The 20,716-nt window shown below is 26.8% G+C and overlaps 1 long non-coding RNA gene across 1 annotated transcript; it reads right to left on the bottom strand.

Annotated features, from left to right (window-relative positions):
* Positions 1 to 5,172: 5,172 nt before the first annotated feature.
* Positions 5,173 to 7,295, bottom strand: LOC147907025 (uncharacterized). Its single transcript, XR_015547800.1, has 2 exons — positions 5,956 to 7,295; positions 5,173 to 5,546 (listed from the first exon to the last, which is right to left on the bottom strand). It is a non-coding gene; the product is annotated as an uncharacterized LOC147907025 (long non-coding RNA).
* Positions 7,296 to 20,716: the final 13,421 nt, after the last annotated feature.

Genomic DNA, 20,716 nt, shown 5'->3' with positions numbered 1-20,716 from the left:
GATAATGAATTGATCACTAAAATATATTTGTAATTCTGTAATGTTAAAAATGTAAATATCAAAAAGCATGTAAGAAGTTAATATTTGACTATTGCCTCAGATAAAGTACCAATCTTTATGACTTATTTAATAAATTTGTATATTAATAAATACGAAGAAAGTTGATTATTTTAAACATCAAATTTTCAATTAGAAATTTCTTGAAATTATTAATGACTCTTTGATATTCAAAATAAAATTTCAAATTTAAAAATAAATACTTATCAAACTTATTACGTCAACAAACAATTTTTGTTATTATATATTTCATTAATTTCATATAATTTACATCAATTACTCAACAATTTGATTTACTATGACAAGATAAATGCTGTATTGAATAAATATTTAATACGGTTATATATATTTCAATAAATTTATTAGTAATTGTTGTGTAAGTTACGAAAGTATGATGGCATTTATCTGGACATAGTTTACATAAATTTTATATTACGTACTTCATACTATTGTGTATACATTTATTTACAATAAAATTAATTATAATATTAAACGCGTTATATATAATAATTTGTGCGCGTAGAATTTTACAAAAAAGTTTAATTTCAGGGGAGCTGAAAATTCAATAAAATTTGAAATTAATTTGGTTTATTTTTATATTTGATAATTGAAATAGGATGCTGATATAATTAAATAAAATTTAAAATTAATTTAAAATTTTATTTAATTTGAATCCCTCTTTTCCGATTATTAAGTATGTATATACGATGTCTAATATGTGTCCCTACCTACATGTCATACACTGTATACTAGTTATTAGGTGTTGGAATTAATTCGTAGCGTTTTACAAGTGATGGGAAGTACTTTCATTAATGTATTTTTTAATGCTCATGTGAAATAAATAACATTCTTTCATTAAAAAACGCTACGAATTAATTCCAACACCTAATATTTTTTTATTTTTAAAATTTAATTTTAATTTTAAAATTTAACCCGATCGCGGAATTTATTTACAATAATTTCATTTATTTATAATAATTTATTTACAATAATTTCATTTATTTATAATAATTTATTTATAATAATTTCATTTTTTAATTTAAAATTATTGTATTTATCTCTACATATCCATACTTATTGTCCCTACCTATCCATTCTTACCCCTATCTATTCGTATTTTCATTTATTCGTGCCTATTCGCATATCCTATCTCCTCCCGTGTATTCCTACCTATTACCATTACTTCATTAATGTGTAACAACATCGCGAATATAATACGTGTTGTACGTAATATGATAATGGATATGTTCAGTAGAAAGCAGGTTTGCAAATGTTGTAAAATTTTTCGATACAATTGGTTCTTATTTTTGGTTCCTTATGGATTTAAATGTATAAACTATAAATCAATCATATTGCAGAATTTTACAACAGTTGCAAAGTTACTTTCTCTGCTGAACGCAGCTAATGCCTAACCATGTCTTATTGCGTTTTAATAAATTCAGCGGAATAACTTAATCGCGATCATATTAAATGAGCAATAAATATTAATAATTAAGAGAGGTTTTCAATCTTTAAAATACAAAAGAATTAACAAATAACGGGAACTAATGAAAGTCAGTGCGGATAATCAAGCGCAAATTTTTTACATATTAATTTTTTACATTAAAAAGTCTACAAAATTTGCGCTTGATTATCGGCAGATAGCTCTCATTAGCCCTGTTGTTTGCTGGTTAATTTTGTATTTTAAATAAACAATAATTTAAAAAAATATAAGAACTCGCAATTTGCGAGGAGTCACCCTCCCGAATTTAGTTTATCTTTACATACTCTTTAAAAGCAAATTGGTGTTACACACCAACCTACTTCATACAGATCCTCTTCTTTCTTCTTGCCAGATTAAACTCACCTTTCATTATTAGCTAATATTCTGGTTTCATATGCCAGAAATATACAATAAGGAGAAGTACTCCTTTTTTGCTGCTGATCGCAATAAGCGTAAGATTTTACGCTTTTGTATGATACGCGAAACACGAACGCGTCGCGAAGGAGCTATATTGATGAAATTAATTAAATATTAACTTGAATAATTGTTAGTAATAATAATAATAATTCCATTAAGATAATTTTCGCGTTTATTCGAAATGAAAAATATAAATATTCGACTAAAATAAATCTAAATTTTAAAAAATCTTTATGTCAACAACGTTTTGATTTCAAATGTCTCAAATATTATAAAATTAGATTAAATTTCTTAATAAAAACTTTACAATATAAACAACAAAATTAATTTAAAAAGAAATTGAAAATTACTAAATCGATTATTATCCTTGATAAAATTCAAGGCCCATGTACGTATTAACGATTCGAACGATTCGTTGCTGAATCTCATCTCAAAGCATGCGGAAATGAAAAATTCAGATGAATGATGTAAGATCCGAAAGGGATAATTTTCCCACACACGCACACAGAAAAATACAAAAGTAATAATTACTCTATGCAAGTAATAATAACTTATTTCAAGTATTTCAAAAGTTGATGTATCAGCAAATCTATTGTAATTTCATCAGAAACAGTAAATTTATCCAATATTCTGAATCCTAGCAAGTTTAATATTTTCAATCAAGTTTATTAAATTAAAACAAATTGAATATGCTCATTATGAAAAATTCGTTTCTTCGATTAATTTTATAATATTCTTCAAAAGAAAGAAATTCTTGTGTTAAGTACATAATAATGAGTTTTTCTTAAATTTTGTAATAAGTATATTTAAGATTATCAAGAAAATAATCTTTGTTAGAAGTAACTGTTAGAGAAAGAAAATAAATTAAGTAATCATGTTTCTTAACAGTAGATTGATATTTTTCTGTATGCATCTATAAATATATATCTTTGTATTTTATGAATTATTAGAACTATTTTTGTATAATTTATTATTTCAAAAGTAAGTATTTTAAGTGACGCAAAATTTTGAACGAGATTTTAAAATAATTACAAGATAAAATTTTTTTGTTTTTTAACAAAATGTATATTGGATCTTATATCATGTTACTAGTTTAACTGGCATAAAATCCAGTTACTACATATAGATAAGTTATAAAAGCTTAGGCTAAAGTCGGTGTATTGAGATAAATAGCAAAAATTAATAACCGTAAAATCTTTTATAAAAAAGCGTAATCAAAAAACTGTATGGCATATGCGATCTATTATAATATTTTTTATTTCGTTAGTAACATGTACACAAATCAGTGTGAAATAATTAAAAGAATATCTTAGAAAACGATATGTATTCAACACATATATATATATTTATGTTTTTGCACACCAACTTATATATAAAATTTAATCCTGAACGAATATTTAAATATAGGATAGATAGGAAAAATAATAAAATAATACTTCTTTGTAAAAAATTGTTCATACATTAATACACTGAGAAAAAATATTCTAAATTCTAATTTCAATAAATATTCATTTAAATAGTACCAACTATATATTTATTAAACATAAAAATATATTTATTTGGTACAAAAAACATTAATAATTAAATCGATTCATATACTTTTCGCCCCCTATATGCACAACTCTATATAATTATTGAAGAAATTAATATAATAAAACTAATAATATTGAAATTCATCTATTAATAAAATAAACTTCAAATTCATAGTTACATTCCAATACCAACCACTCCAAAATAATAATTAAATCAAAATAATAAAACCCAACGTTTATCACACTTAATTATACAAATATACTTAATATTACAAATATAATAATTATATATATAAAAAATAACACATTTAAAATAATTTAAGACTCTCTAATTTGATTCAACAATCACTTTTTTTCATTAAGTGAATCCTTATTTATTATAATTAAACGTGTAGTTGGCAATATTCAAATAAATATTTATTTAAATTTAGGCCATTTTTTTTCTCAGTGTATGTATAAATATATATAAACATACATAAATATTCATAAAAAATGTATAATCATATATGAAATATGTCCATTCATACATTTCTATTTCTTATATAAAATTACTTTTTAGCGTAATAGAAATAACAATGTGGAAAAAAGTTAAAGGAATAATTTTCGCATTGTTTGTTTTAGAAAAAAAGTTTGGAAAAATATTAAAAAATTGTTCATTCTCAATTATGCATAATTATAAGTAATTTTTTATATTTCTTCAAATTTTTATATCTCTTGATTTTTTTAAAAATAGATAGCGTGAAAATTACTCTTTTAATTATTTTTAATGTTTTTATATTATTATTAATATATCTTTCCCCACTAAAAGTATAATAACTTTACAAAAGAAAAGAGGGATGTATATACATATTTAATATAAAATTATATGTTTATGAATATTTACGTTTGTTCATATATATTTATACATATTCATCCATGAAAAATTTTTTAATATACTGTAACAAACATTTCTATATTATGATATCAATAGACAAGTCCATTTACTCTAATTTATTTTCTATATAGGAGGAGCAAGAATTTTAAAATACGGTTTGTCCAAAATTTGTAATTTTTACGAGAAAGAAAGGAACTCTATACAGAGAAAATTACGCATTTTACAGAAAATAATAATATGCTAATCAATAGGATGTGAAATATTAAACAAAATTGCTAAACAATTATTAAAAATGTTGAACAAATGCTTTATGTTTGTTCTTAGTTAAAAAATATAATGCATTTAGAAATGTCTATGTTTTTTCAGCATATAAATTAACATTGAAAAAATACTTTCTGAACATTTCAGAGTAGCTTATAATATGAGTCTTTCAACACCAAATACTATGCCATCTCTAAATAAAACAATGAAATTTTGGATAAAAATTTGCATTTTGGAATTCTGCTCTTCATATATTCTTTATTTTTTAATTTCATACATTTCACATATTTAAAAAATATAAATATTTTATTATCATTTATTTTTACTTTCAAATGTATCAAAATATAATATTTTAGTGTAAATAGAAAAATGCAAAACATTTTTAAAAAATCACATCGGATCAGTCTATTTATATTATTTTGAGATTGCATTATTTAGTATCAAATTAAGTTTGAATTATTCATAATTAGTATCAAAACATTCATATTAACGTATAAATTTAGAAAATTTTAATAAAAAGCATTTAATAATTTTTTTGAATTAAACAGTTTTATTTTATTGTTTTAGTTAAATTAAAATATTGAGTAAGAGCAGTGGCGACTTATAAAAATGACTAAAAATAATTCAAACTGAGTGTAATGTAAAATTATAAATTTAACAGTGCATGCACAATAAATTCTAGAATAAGGAGGCATTCAGGATTAAATTCATCCTAATCTATTATAACTTATCCATTTCAAGGCAATGGATGTATGAAATGCTGTACATACATTTATCAGTATATATTTATTAAATTGATGCAATATATGCATTTGGATATACAGTATATTAAAGAAATTATCACATCTCCATTACCTAAAAAAAAAAAAAATAAATAAACTCACCAACCCGATGCGACAGAGTTATATCAGCAATGATGATTCTGTAACAAAAAGAATATAAAATCTAAATTAGAACAAAATAAAAAAATCAACCAATATTTTTAAAAATATTTACTAAATGTAAAGTTCTCTTGAAAATAATCATATAAATTTTAAAATAAGTATATAATTTTTTGTATCGAATTTTATATATATATATATATATATGTATATATATATATGTGTGTGTGTGTGTGTGTGTGTGTGTGTGTGTGTGTGTGTGTGTGTATAATTCAGTTATATTTATAAAAATAATTATACATTTTCTTCAAAATACATACTTACAAAATTTCAAAATAATTTCAAAATAATCCTTTTTTTAAATTATCATTTTTAAATTATAATATTAAAATAAAACAACTCAAGACTAAACAGAAGAAAGATTCTAATAACCAAAAAAATGATATTTACCACAAGGTTGCTCTGCCGATGCCTGATGCCTCTCTCAGATCTCCTCCTCCTCTCAGAATCGGGTTGGCATCCTCTCGCACAAGACACTCGCGTTAAACACTCGCGAATAATATACTATAAACGCGCGCGGACTAATCATTTATAAATGTCTTTCGCGCGACACTGCGGCACTCCACGTTTACAAAACCCATGATAAGATTTCTACTTCGATCGGTGGAATCAACACCACACGTCGACGAGTACTTGCGAAACACACGATGAATGCCGAACAAGGGTTAAGCCCCATACGAAAGAAGACGAAATCGATCATATCGAGTCCGTCACCTCTGTTTTACGCAAAATCACGTTTAAAATTGACTCAGAAATACGCCCTAACTGCTAGTTCTAGTGGGACACAAGTGGTGCTGTACCTCGAGCGATTCCAAGAGACTGGTAGACGTGACGAGCTCCTCTAATAAGGGTAAAGTTGGTACCATCACCGATTGTCTAACAATCTAGACAATTCAGGAATGGGATCCAACCCCTCGGCACGAAGCTAGTTTTTTTTAAAAAAACTACTAGAGCTAGGCTCTGACCAAGTCAGATTAAACGCGATTTAGGCTGATAGATAATGACAGAGAAATGAGCGCCCTGACCAGAGTTATACAACTCCTTTTTGGACGACTCACCAAGGCGGAATTCTATAACTCGTTATGCAATCGTTATGTGCTCATAACGACTGCATAACTCGAGTTATCGAATACAGGCCCAGAGAAGAATCCGAGTCGATCGATCGTTTCTTACCGCTAAGGGCCGAACTGTTGGCCGACAGACAGAGCGCGTCCTCAATTAGCCGACAGCAACAGTAGTTGCTAAACCGCGCAAACACAGCACCACGAAGTGCGTGACATTACGCGGCCGGCATCACCTCGTGCCCGGGCACTTGGCGTGAGAGCGTTGCAGTGACCGTGACCACTTAAGCAACGTCCCAAAGAGAGTTCCGTTTTCCTATCGAAACGTCGTAGATATGATTTCATCGCCGAAATAGAATTCAATCGAATGGGTTTTATTAAAAGTCCATTAGTCCGATAACTTTAACGGCACTCCCGAAGCAAACGCGCGACGCGACGAACCGGCTGCGGTTCGTTCACTTTCATTAAATCGGCGGACGAGGGTACGTTAGCTTCCCCGTTGGATTTTTACATGAAGAAAACAATTTTACTCAATATCTCGATAAAAATTTATTTGGACCTATCATTCAAATAGATCCAAAAATTTTTAGATATTTGAGAAAAATCATTTTTTTCGTGTAAATATCCTTTGGGTACTGAGCCCTCCCACCACGTCAAGGTGTACCCGGGAGAGGGAGAATATCCGAAAGATGTAATATACAGCTATTATCTATATTACTATGCAATTATCGGTTGACTTTTAAAAATGAATATCAAACACACTCAATTCGCGTCACCACGTTGTGATATAAATTCAGAGTGGATAAAAGGATTGAATCTCTTATTACGATGTCTCTAAGATATGATTAAAGTCAATGGAATGAACTAGAGATTAATAGAAAAGAGAAATACTTCTTTTATTACCAAACAGATTCAAAGTTACATTCAATTTTTTATCGTATCACGAAAAATGCAGTAAAACGAAAAATTAATCAAATTATTAATTACACAAATTATATTAATAGATTTTGTTGCACGGTTTTTGCTTTACTTCTTAGATTTGTTGCGCATTCACATAGCTTATAAATATTTTAATTTAATTGTTATAATAAGTAATTATTATATAGTTTATAATAACCCGATAAAAAATATTACATATATATATATATATATATACATATAGACATATTTTGTATGTAATTATATATACGAAACATTGTTCCCGGGAACTTTATGTATACAATCCGCGCAATGTACATAGTATTTTTAATACGATATTGCCTTATTATTTTTGAATTATTGAATTACGTCATTCACGTCTTATTCTAAAAGTAAAAGAGTTATTCAGTATTCATTATTTTAAATCACTATACTTTTCACTTATTTCTTATTTAATATTTTAAATAAGTTTCCGGAAACTATTTTATATTTTTTATTTTAAATAAGTCGTATTAGTTTTTTATCAATTTCTATGATTTTATATTTTAAATAAATTTCTCGAACTTATTTCTTATTTTTTATTTTAAATAATTCATAACAATTATTAGCTACGATCGGCATTATACGTAAGCTTAAAAAGAATTTCTGAAACACTGATTAATTTGCAGTAGTAGTAATATCTTAAATTAATTTATTAACTGAAAAATTAAATAATAATTAATAAGATATTTAACCAAAGTATTTTTAGCCAAAGCTGTATTTAGCGCAAATTATTTCACAATATTAAAAAAATTTGCATGTATCTGTACATAAAAAATATATAGAATATTTTATCAACTTTTATTTATACTCAAAGACAAGATTGCTTCGATTTGAAGGAATTTTCTTTGCTATATGTTTTAAAGAAAAAATTTCTTTGATTTGTGAAAAAATTTTATTAATTTAAACAATATTTAATAAAATCAAATATATATATAATTTATTTGATTTAAAGAAATTATGTTCAAATCCAAGAAATCATGATTTGAACATCATTACTTGAATTTGAATATAATTTCTCTAAATCAAATAAATTTTATTTGATTTAAAAAAAATGTTTAATTCAAAGCAATTTTTTCACAAATCACAGAAATTTTTTTTTAACCATACAAAGAAAATTTTTTTAAATCAAACCTTGTCTCACCTTGTCTCTGGATGTAAGTATAAATCATTAAAAAAAATAATAAAAACTGAGACATAATGTTAAAATATTAAAAATACCCCATGAATAATTATAAATTACATTTAAAAGAATCATGCAAGTAAAATAAGATTGTATAAATAACAAGTACTAGAAATGTCAAAAGCAAAGCGCGAAATGTATGACGATACTATACCGTTTGTTAAAATCATGTAAAATACGAATGATTGAATAAAAATTATGTAAAGAATACAAACTATAATTATATACTAATTATAACTAATTATATACAAACTTATAATTTATATAAAATTTTCTATTTTTTTCTATTTTTCTATTTATAATTTATATAAAACCTAATTTATATAAAAGGAGAGTTACTTAAAATTATTTTAAAATTTAATACGAATTTATTTTTGCTAAAATCTTTTTTAGAGAATATATATAATTATTTTAAAAAATATAGATAATTATTTTACTTAAATTTTAAGTAAATCTCCTTTCATTTAAATTAGATAAAAGAAGAATTGCTTAAAAATTATTTTAAAATTTTGTACAAATTTATTTTTGGTAAGATCTTCAAAGAATATATATAATTATTTTAAAGAATATATATAATTACTTTAAAAAGAGAATAGATATAATTATTAAGAATAGTATATATATATATATAATTACTTTAATTACTAAACATAATTATTTTATAGAATTATTTTATATAATTATTTTATAGATAATATATTTATTTAAATCATTTTATTTAAAAATAATAATTTTTAAATCATTGTTAAATAAAATGACTTAAAAACAATCAAAAAAAGATTAATTTTATAGAAGAAAAAAATAATATTTACCGCAAGATTGCTCCACCGGTGCCCGATGTCTCTTTCAGACCTCCTCCTCCTCTCAGAATTGGATTGATAGGACACTCGCGTAAAACACTCGCGAATAATACATTATAATCGCGCGCGGACTATAACTTAAGTCCGATAACTTGAACGGCACTCCCGAAACAAACGCGCGACGCGACGAACCGGCTGCGATTCGTTCATTTTCAAATAAATCGGCGCCGAAGGTACGTTAGCTTCCCCATTGGATATTTACACGAAGAGAATGATTTTACTCAACATCAAAAATTTATCTAGATGTATCATCCAAATAGATCCACAAATTTTTAGATATTTGAGAAAAATCATTTTTTTCGTGTAAATCCTTTGAGTACTGAGCCCTTCTACTACGTCAAGGTCCTCGTGAGAGAGATAATCTGAAAAATGTAATGTATAGCTATTGTTACTATGCAATTACTATACAATCGGTTAACTTTTAGAAACAAATATTACGTCTGCAATTCGTTATCATTGTGAAATAAACTCAGAGCAGATAAAAGGGCTAAATTTTTTATTTACCTAGATGATGTCTGTAAGATATGATTAGAGTCAACAAAATAGGCTAAAGATTAATAAAAAAGATAAATGTTTTTTTTATTACCGATAAATAGTTCCAAAGTTACAGTTAATTTTTTGATGGATCATATAAAGGTGCACAAAAACAAAAAATTAATAAAATTATTGAACTATATTTGTGAAAGCAAGAATTGCGTTATTTGCATGAGAGTATTCATATTAACGTTGCTTTTTATGACTCGTGTGATACCGTTCGTACAGACAAGTAGCCACTCTTTTTCACATTTCTTTTTGAAACGTGTAATCACAAAAAATACTAAATATAATAAAAACGAAACAATTAGTATGATTAATTATTCATTAAGTACAACGTATTATATTTCGTATTATATTTGGCATTCTTCGCGATAAGATTTCAAAAAGTAATATGAAAAAGAATCGCACGCGACACGACTACCTATTTCTAAGAATCTCGGTAACGGAATGACTGCGCCGTAACTACATGTAAACATGACGCGTCACTCGGTGCCACCCCGTGCCATCCCCACACCAAGGTCGCGTGCCAACCGTCTAACTGCCGAAATAATAACTCATATTACGAAGTAAAATAATATATTCTTTACATTTTTAATGTTCTCCGATTAATGAAACAATTTCTTATATGTATTTAGTTTTAGCAGCGCGAGTCGTTTAATGTGATATCATAATTATACTGTGATACACCGAAGAACATATATTACGTTCGTTTTATAATTTTAAATATTTCGTATCAATTACAATGTGCTGACAAAAGGCAAGAAGTAAAAAGAAATTTTTACTAGCATGGTTTTCCTTATATAATTACTCACGTGAAGTGCTTTTGACATTCCAACATTGTATCTCAATTTTTATTGCTCTTTTTTTGTAATTTACAATTAAATAAAAATTAATAATATGTCGTACATCCTTTAAATGAAGATAAATGCAAAATTTATTTTAAATTATAAAACAATTTCGACTAAATAGAATAATACGTATAAATACTAAATAGCATGCACATACATTTAGACATATGTAATTTAAATATAATTTATCTGTTACTTTTCTCATATTAAGAATGCGGAGTAATACGAAAACGACAGAATTATATGATTCAAAGTGATAAAAAGTCACAATTTGATATCTAACAAAAGAATAAGAATCTCAATTTTATACCGTACATACGAGAACACATGAAATATCTGAAATATCCATGAGCTGTGTATGTGCGCACAATAAATCTAAGAAATAAAGCAAAAATCGTGCAACAAACTTTATTAACCTTTAGTACACTCCTTAGTTTTTGGCATCCTTACGTAATTCGCATTCGTAGATATCTAATTTTTATTAATTAATACAACACCCGAAGCGACTTGTAAAACACGTCTGTCCCTTCCGAGATCGCCGAGCGAATACCGAAGTGATGACGTAGTCAATCATCGCGCCGCGTGACCCCCCTCTCCACGCTTTTCGTTAAGCGCCGTTCAAATATTCAATTATTGCGTATGAAAAATATTCATGGTTTATTCAATGGTTTATTCGTATTTTGACGAACGGATATCGTCATACATTTTGCGCTTTGCTTTGTGGCATTTCTAGCACTTGTTAAATTCTATATTATTTGCGCGGTTCTTATAAATATAATCAGTAATTGTTGCGCGTGTGGAGTATTTTTGATATTTCAACATTATGTCTCAATTTTTATTATTCTTTTAAATGATTCACACTTAAATAAAGGTTAATAATATTCTATATATCCTTATATATTATATAAAAATACATGCAAATTTTCTTAATATTGCGAAACAATTTGCGCTAAATACAGCTTTGACTAAAAGTGTATAAAATATCTTGTAAATTATTATTTAATTTTTCAGCTAAAAATTAATTTATAACAATACTATTGCTGCAAATTATTCTATGTTTCAAAAATTCTTTAAATTTACGTGTAATGCCGATTGTGATTCGGTAAAATAACTGTTACGATATATATTTAAAATAAAATATATAAAATAAATTTCAGAAAATAATTTAAAATATAAAATCGTAGGAATCAGTAAAAAATACGAGGTGTTTAAAATAAAAAATATAAAATAGACTCCGAATACTTATTTAAAATATTAAATAAGAAATAAGAAATGTATAGCTATTTAAAATAGTAAAAACTAAATAACTTTTTAAATTTTTTTATTTAAATATACTTTAATTTTCATCGCTTTTACAAGTATTCAATTTATAGCCATTTATGTATATTAACGTTCTCTGATTAATAGACTTTGTTGTACGGTTTTTGCTTTATTTCTTAAATTTGTTGCGCGTTTAAACAGTTTATAAATATCTTAGTTTAATTGTGTTATAATAAACCGGAAAAAATATTTTATATTTATATATATGTTTATATATATATTTATTTTATATTTATATATATGTATATATTTTTTTATATATATAATTGTAATATAATTATATATGAAATACTTTTCCTGGGAACTTTATATTATATACAAAATTCGCGCAGTGTACATAGTATTTTTAATAAGATATTGACGCCTTACTGTTTTTTTTTTGGTTATTTTTGAACTACTGAATTACGTCATTCACGTCTTATTCTAAAAGTAAAAGAAATATTCAATATTCATTATTTTAAATAACTACACTTTTCACTTATTTCTTATTTAATATTTTAAATAAGTTTCCGGAAACTATTTTTTATTTTTTATTTTAAACAAGTCGTATTAGTTTTTTATTGACTCTTACGATTTTATATTTTAAATAAATTTCAAGAACTTATTTTTTATTGTTTATTTTAAATAATTTGTAACAATTATTTTATTGAGCCACGATCGGCATTATACGTAAGTTTAAAGAATTTCTGAAATACTGAATAATTTGCACTGAATAATAGTAGTAGTATCTTAAATTAATGTACTAACTGAAAAATTAAATAATGATTAACAAGATATTTAGCCAAGGTACTTTTAACCAGAGCTGTATGTAGCGCGAATTATTTCACGATATTAAGAAAATTTGCATGCATCTTTATATGAAAAATATATAGAATATTTTATCAACCTTTAATCAGCAAGCAAAATCGACACTGTTATGCGAGAGAATAGAGAGAAATTTATTTTCAAATTGTTGCAACAACTATCACATTATATTTAGATGTATAAAGGAAGCATTATGTTTGTATCCCAGTGCACCTTTTATATTCTGGAGAAGACATAAAATAATATATGTAAGCATTAAACCATTTATTACAATATTTATTACAATCTAGTAGATTTTTACAGAATGTTTGATAAGTAATGATAAAACTTTAGGGATAAAGCGAACTAAACTGAGTCGAAAAATCCTCTACCATTTTACAATTTTCAGAAAAGTTATTAACAAGATATTAATTACTAAAAATCGCCGAACATTGGCTTTCAATTTTTTTTTACTCAAGTATGATCAACTTTACAGAAAAACAACAAATTACAAAAATTATTTATTTTCTTCTCATAAAGCTCTGAAAATTTTTTAGTACCGTATTTTCTCATATTGATAAAAATTGTTGCAAATAAAAAAATACAGTAGTAAAAGGTACATACAAAATTCTGAAAAAATTCTTGGAGCTCTACAAGAAGAAGATAAACAATTTTTGTCTCTTGCTGTTTTTCTGTAAACTTCTGTAAACTGATAATAGATAGTAGAGTAAAAAATTATTAGAAACCAATATTTGATGATCTTTTATAGTAATTGATATCTTGTCAATTATTGCAAAAATTGCAAAATGGTAGAGAACCTTTCAACTCAGTTTATTTCGCTACACTCCTATGCGGGAGATTTATCGTTACTTATCAAACGCCCTAAATAATATTTATACGAAATAATAATGGATAAATCCAAACGTAGCGTTTGGAGAGCAACGTTCAAAGCATTTGGAAGAAGCAAGTGAATTACAGCTTTAATGATATTCCAGATAGTGAGATCACGTTATTTTGTTGTCATTTTATTGGTAATGTATTATCAAAATCGTCATTTTTATGATGAAATGATGATAAGGAAAATAGAATTTATCAACATATATTTTTCGATTGTCGGATTATTCAAGTTCGTTATGAAATATTGAGATCGGGTGACAGGAGCACTAGATATGCTTGATTTTTTTAAGTGTAGCGCTTCTGTTTCATGAGAGTACTAGAAATTCTTTAATATGAATTTGAAATGGATAAAAAGAACAGATATATAATTATTTATCTCCTCTTTTCTTCTTTTTTCTTACTTTCTCTCACTTTCCGTAAATGTATGAAATTATAGAAATTATATATGAATGGAAGAGGCGATCAGCTTTGTTCAGACTTTTATTATAATGTTTATAGAGAGCACAATAAGGAAATCGGTTAACCTGTTAATCGAAAAATATAGTTGTATAATTCGGGTTCTACTGCACTAGTCATCATATTGAAATCAATATAACATTTCTATTTCATCATAAAGAAAATCACAAAAACATGATCTTGCTATTTGGAGCATCGATTGTAAGAGTTAAATTTAATCTGTATGAAATGCAAGATTATCATTTAAAAAATTCTAAGATTTCTATATTTGTATTATCAGTAATAATGTTAATTAGTAGTATTTAAACTATTTTACATAGAAAATTACATATATATAATATAACATCCAATATTTTCAAAAAATAATATTAGGTGTTGGAATTAATTCGTAGCGTTTTACAAGTGATGGGAAGTACTTTCATTAATGTATTTTTTAATGCTCATGTGAAATAAATAACATTCTTTCATTAAAAACGCTACGAATTAATTCCAACACCTAATATTATTCAGCAAATTTAAATAATTATTACATAATATTTTATATTAAACTATATAACTGCAGGCATTCCCATTTTATATTAAATAAATATTTTAAAATTTTAATAAGGCTTGTATAATTATTATTTGTAAATTATATTATATAAATATTATTACTTAAATCATGCTACAATATGCTTCTCAGAATCATATTTAGTACCTAATGGGACAATTATACAAATCAATTATGGAGTTAATAGAAATCCCAATCTCTGGCCAAATCCAGAAGTATAATTTAATCCAGATAGATTTTGGCCTGAGAAGAATTGAAATCATCACTCTTACTCATATATACCATTCAGTGCTAGACGACATAATTGCATGGTAAACAATACTTTTATATATTTTTATATTCTCTTGTATAATTAATTTGCGGAACATATTAAATTTTAGGTCAATGATTTGCTAAAATTAAAGCAAGCCGTTGAACTAAATATAGATTTAATGAATGTCGTAAAAGATAAACGTTGAAGAAATAGAAATGTAAAATATATATATTACATACTAAGTAATGAAAAATAACTAGTTACTCATATAATAAAATTATGATTAGAGTTACTCTTTTTGTATATATTTATAATAATATATAATAAATTAAAAAAATATATGTAGTAATTATAAAAGTAACTAATTAATTTTATAATTACTGTATATATTTTTCAAATATATTATATATGATGCATATACGCATCAATTTAACTGATTGTTCATCGAATAATCAGGTGTTCAATGAACAATCAGTTAAATTGATACGTATATGCATGTAGATATATAGTAATTAATAAATTATATATTTGTTACCAATAAAAATGTTGATTCATCATTCACCGACCCGATGCGCAACAGTGGAGTTGTTAAATCTGCAATGTCACTACGATTCTGTAACAAATAAATTAAAATCCAAATTAAAACAGAGTAAAGAAATAATCATTATTTTAAAAAATAATTGTTATATGAACGCATGCAGTTAGCTGAAAAATAATCATGTAATTTTCAAAATATAATTTTTGTATCCATTATTTAATTAGATATAAAACAATTATATGTATATTCTCTAAAACAATCATATATATTTTCTAAAATAATTATATATATTTTCTAAAGAAGATCTTAACAAAAATAAATTTATATAAAATTTTAAAGTATCAGTATATTAAAGTAATTTAAATGATGAAAAATAAATTTGTATAAAATTTTTGCTAAGATCTTCTTTAAAAAATATATATAATTATTTTAGAGAATATACATAATTATTTTAGGGAATATATAATTATTTTATAGAATTATTTTATATAATAATTTTATAAAATATATAATTATTTAAATCATTTTATTTTACAATGGTTTTAAAATAATCATTTTTAAATCATTGCGAAATGGTAATAAATTCTGTTTTTCCATCGCTTTTTGATTTCAAATAAATGCACCATACTAATTACCTATTCCATGATATGTAATTGTCACCTTGATTCTTTTATGAATAATTAATCGCGCAAGCTAGTAATCTGTGAATATTCATAAAGTATGATGTTTCATATTATCTATCATTTGTCGCGATTACGTTTCAAAAAGAAATGTAAAGAAAAGCGGCACGCGACACGGCTACCTGCTTGTATGTACGCACCTCGTTAATGAAATGACTGCGCGATAACTTCGCATAAACATGACGCGCCACCCCGTGCCACCTCGTGCCACCTCGTGCCACCTCGTGCCACCCCGTGCCACCTCATGCCACCTCGTGCCACCCTGTGCCACCTCGTGCCACCTCGTGCCACCCCGTGCCATCCCGTGCCACTCCGTACCATCCCGTGCCATCCCGTACCATCCCGTACCATCCCGTGCCATCCCGTGCCATCCCGTGCCATCCCGTGCCATCCCGTGCCATCCCGTGCCATCCCGTGCCATCCCGTGCCATCCCGTGCCATCCCGTGCCATCCCGTGCCGCTCGTCCGCCCTTCAGCGCCAAAACAATTTTCAAAGTTGCGCGCCGATCATCTAACTCGATATTAACGCATGTTATAAAATCAATAAAATAATCTATTCGTTGCATTTTTAAGATTCTTCGAATTTGTTGCACGATCTTTGCTTTATTCCTTGGATTCGTTATGCACACAACTCATCTTAATATCTTAGATATTTCGAACGATGTTACAATAAGGGATTAATTCGTAATAACTTTTTAACACAAAATCCGCGCAATGTGCGCAATATTTGTAAGAAAAGATTTTAGCTTTTTGTTACTTTTGAATCGTAATCCGGTAATTCAATAAATCTAAATTTATACATCGTACGCTTTTAATCCGAAAATAGAGAGTGATATGCAAAAGCCTTCTATCACTCATGATCATTAAAAAGGATATTATTAAGTACCGGTCTAAACGACCGACATTTTGTAATTTCTAAATCATATATTTCGACGCCAATTTCGCCAATTTCGCAAATTTCGCGCATGTGATAATATAATAACTATATATATATATACCTTCGACAAACGGCAGTCGCTTTGACTTGTTCACGGGTTGCAAATTTTGAACATTGATCAATTCGGGTTGGTAGATATTAATTTTTGTTGATGCGACACGCGGAGCGATTCGTAACACGTCCGTCTCTCTCTAAAATCGTCGAGCGAATGCCGAAGTGGTTGTTAACCACCGCGTCGCGCGGCACTTTCCCCCACTCCTCGCTGTTCGCGCGACGAAAAGCGAGGGGGAGCGTGCTTTCGCTGTTCGCTGCGCATCATTTAGATATCCAATATTATTGCGTATAAAAATATTCAATTATACGTTTTATTCAATTATTCGTATTTTATATGATTTTAACTAACGGATATCGTCGTACATTTTTACGCTTTACTTTGTGGTATCTTTGACACTAGTTTAATCCTGTATTAGGTACTTGCACGGTTCTTTTAACGTAATTACAATGGTAATTATTCGTGTGAGATATTTTTGATATTCCAATGGTACATTTTGTCTCAATTTTCATTGTACTTTTAAATGATTCATATGCAATTTTTCTTAATATTGCAACAATTTGCGATCAATATAGCTAGATTTTTCAGCTAAAAAATTAATTTATGACACTACTATTGCTGCAAATTATTCTGTGTTTCAATAATTCTTTAAACATACATATAATGCCGATCATAACTCCGTAAAATATAACTTAATACGACTTATTTAAAATAAAAAATATAAAATAAGTTTTAGAAACCTATTTAAAATATAAAATCATAGGAATCGGTAAAAAACTGATACGACTTATTTAAAATAAAAAATATAAAATAGATTCAGGGACACTTATTTAAAATACTAAATAAGAAATAAGTCAGAAGTGTAATTATTTACAATAATAAATACTTAATAATTCTTTTAATTCGTTTTTTATTTAAAATATATACGAGACTACACGAACATATTTCTGACATTAAAAAGAATACAGATTCTCCTACTGTCATAACTGATCATCGAATCAATTTTGATCATAATTTCAAATGGAATGATGTGATAATTTTGGACTGCGAATCTTCTTATAATAAGAAATTGATGTAAAATGATTCATATTAAAAGACAGAAACAGGGCCTTAATAGGCAAAATGATACCGAATCTTTACCTGATACTCACTCACAGATCATCCAATCTCTTTCTCCTTCTTAATTGTTTTCCCTTTCCTATCCACCTCTTCTCTCCCTACTTTCTCTCCCTTCTACTTTATTTTCTCCTTCTTATGTTCCCCTTCCTTTTTAGTTTTCCATTTCAACTTTCCTGTCTTTATATGTCGTACTTTATCTCTTAGCTTCCTAGAGAGATGATCAATTTCGATTCCCGCATTGACCCCTCGATAACACATCATTTTGATACACATAAGGTATTTATTATAAATTTATTTATTCTAAACTCATTATACATATACAATGAATGTCGGCATTTTATTCTTTTTTTATCATTATTATTCCTTATGTGCTTGTCTTATAATATCAAAGATAATTTTTGCCTGTTTCTTTTAATTTTAACTTATTATTTGCAATCTTTCTTATTATTTTTATTTACTTCCGTCGGTAATTTATTATTATAATTTATACTTGCTAAACATGTTCATCCTTATACACACACACGCTTCGGAGGAGCACATTTGTGTCAACTATAATCGTTTGTTTGATTTCCTCTCAATTTGGAGCGAGTTTTATAGTTAATATTGCATCCGAATGCGAATTTTATTTAATTTCTTATGTTTTATCTACGTTACATTTCTATTATCAATTTATTTGTCACATTGAAAATGATCCAACAAGGATTGAAACGTTTGTTTTGTTCACCTTCTGATTGTCAAATTATAATTTATGTTTTTAATTTGACATGTCTTATTTTATTTTTTAATTATTTATACAGTTTGTCATTTTATGTTGATTGTTTTTAGGCTCGTAGCCCTTTTTCCTTTTTATTTATTTTAAAATATATACTTTAACTATTTATTTTTTATTCTTAAGTAGAAACACATCTTACTTTGGGAACCCTTATTATACATGTTGTCATTCGTGTTCTGGATTAATTTTCATCACTTTAACAAATATATAAAAATTATTAAGTAATTTTTACATATATTTTGACATCTTTAGAAAGTATTTGTAAAGTAAAGTTGTATATTTATAACAAATTGGAAATAAATCAGGTGTTATAAAAGTAAATCGCTAAAATCGCTGAAATAAATCTATCAAATTAATAGAGATTTCAACGATTTCAGCGATTTATTTCCATAAGGAGCATCGCAAAAAATGGATATTGTTATGTAGTTTACATCCACTTCTTCAGAGGACAGTAGTGCACGGGAGCATTTTGCATTTACAGGAAAAAAGCCTTCGTCTTCTCTTAGATTTCTCTCTGATCTAATATCTTTTTACACGTTAAATTGATCCCAAACAGAACGCAAATTATCATGTGACACAAAATGTTTCCAAAATAATTGTAACAATAACAATAAATCACATTTCAATCAGTTTATCAATTTATTTTAACGTCACTTTGTTCTGCTTGAGGAGTAATATTAATGCAATAAATTTTATTCTAATACTTTTATTTTTTAGATATACAATAATTTTGTTTTGGATACTCTCTCTATATTTTAGATAATGAATTTAATATTTACCTGCAGAGATAATCAAATTGAATTAATATAAATTATACTATTTTCTCTCTCTCTCTCTCTCTCTCTCTCTCTCTCTCTCTCTCTCTCTCATGAGAACTAAATATTAATAAAATGATGACGTTCCAAATAAAATTTAATTCTGAATAACTTTATACTAGCGGAGACTTTTTAAAAATCAAAGAAATAAAATTGCAAAACACAAGATCATTTCGATGACTGCAAATCATCAAGTATCAGTGAATTTTACGAAAGAAAATTTTTACGCAATCCACGATAAATATCAATTTTTAATTATTAATATTAATCACACTATTCTTATAACGCACAAATTTCTATCACATTTCTGTCACAGACCAAATGCTATTCGATCGGAGGAGACAGACAAGTTATTGTTTGTCTCATTATGCACTTCAGCATAGACCACAACCAGAAGATGTGCTTGCTATCTTACGGACGCAGGCGCATTGAATCGCTTGGGTGCCAATAATAAGATGTCAGCACCAGTGTCTCATTGGTGATATCCTTTGAATGACGTTCCGCTTATCATTCGATTTGACAGAGAAATAGTA

The sequence above is a fragment of the Acromyrmex echinatior genome, chromosome 16 (genome assembly GCF_024713525.1).
Source record: "Acromyrmex echinatior isolate Ae372 chromosome 16, ASM2471352v2, whole genome shotgun sequence".
Classification (NCBI taxonomy): Eukaryota; Metazoa; Arthropoda; class Insecta; order Hymenoptera; family Formicidae; genus Acromyrmex; species Acromyrmex echinatior.
Note: the sequence above shows the minus strand (reverse complement) of the source record. Positions and strands in the feature narration are given on the sequence as shown.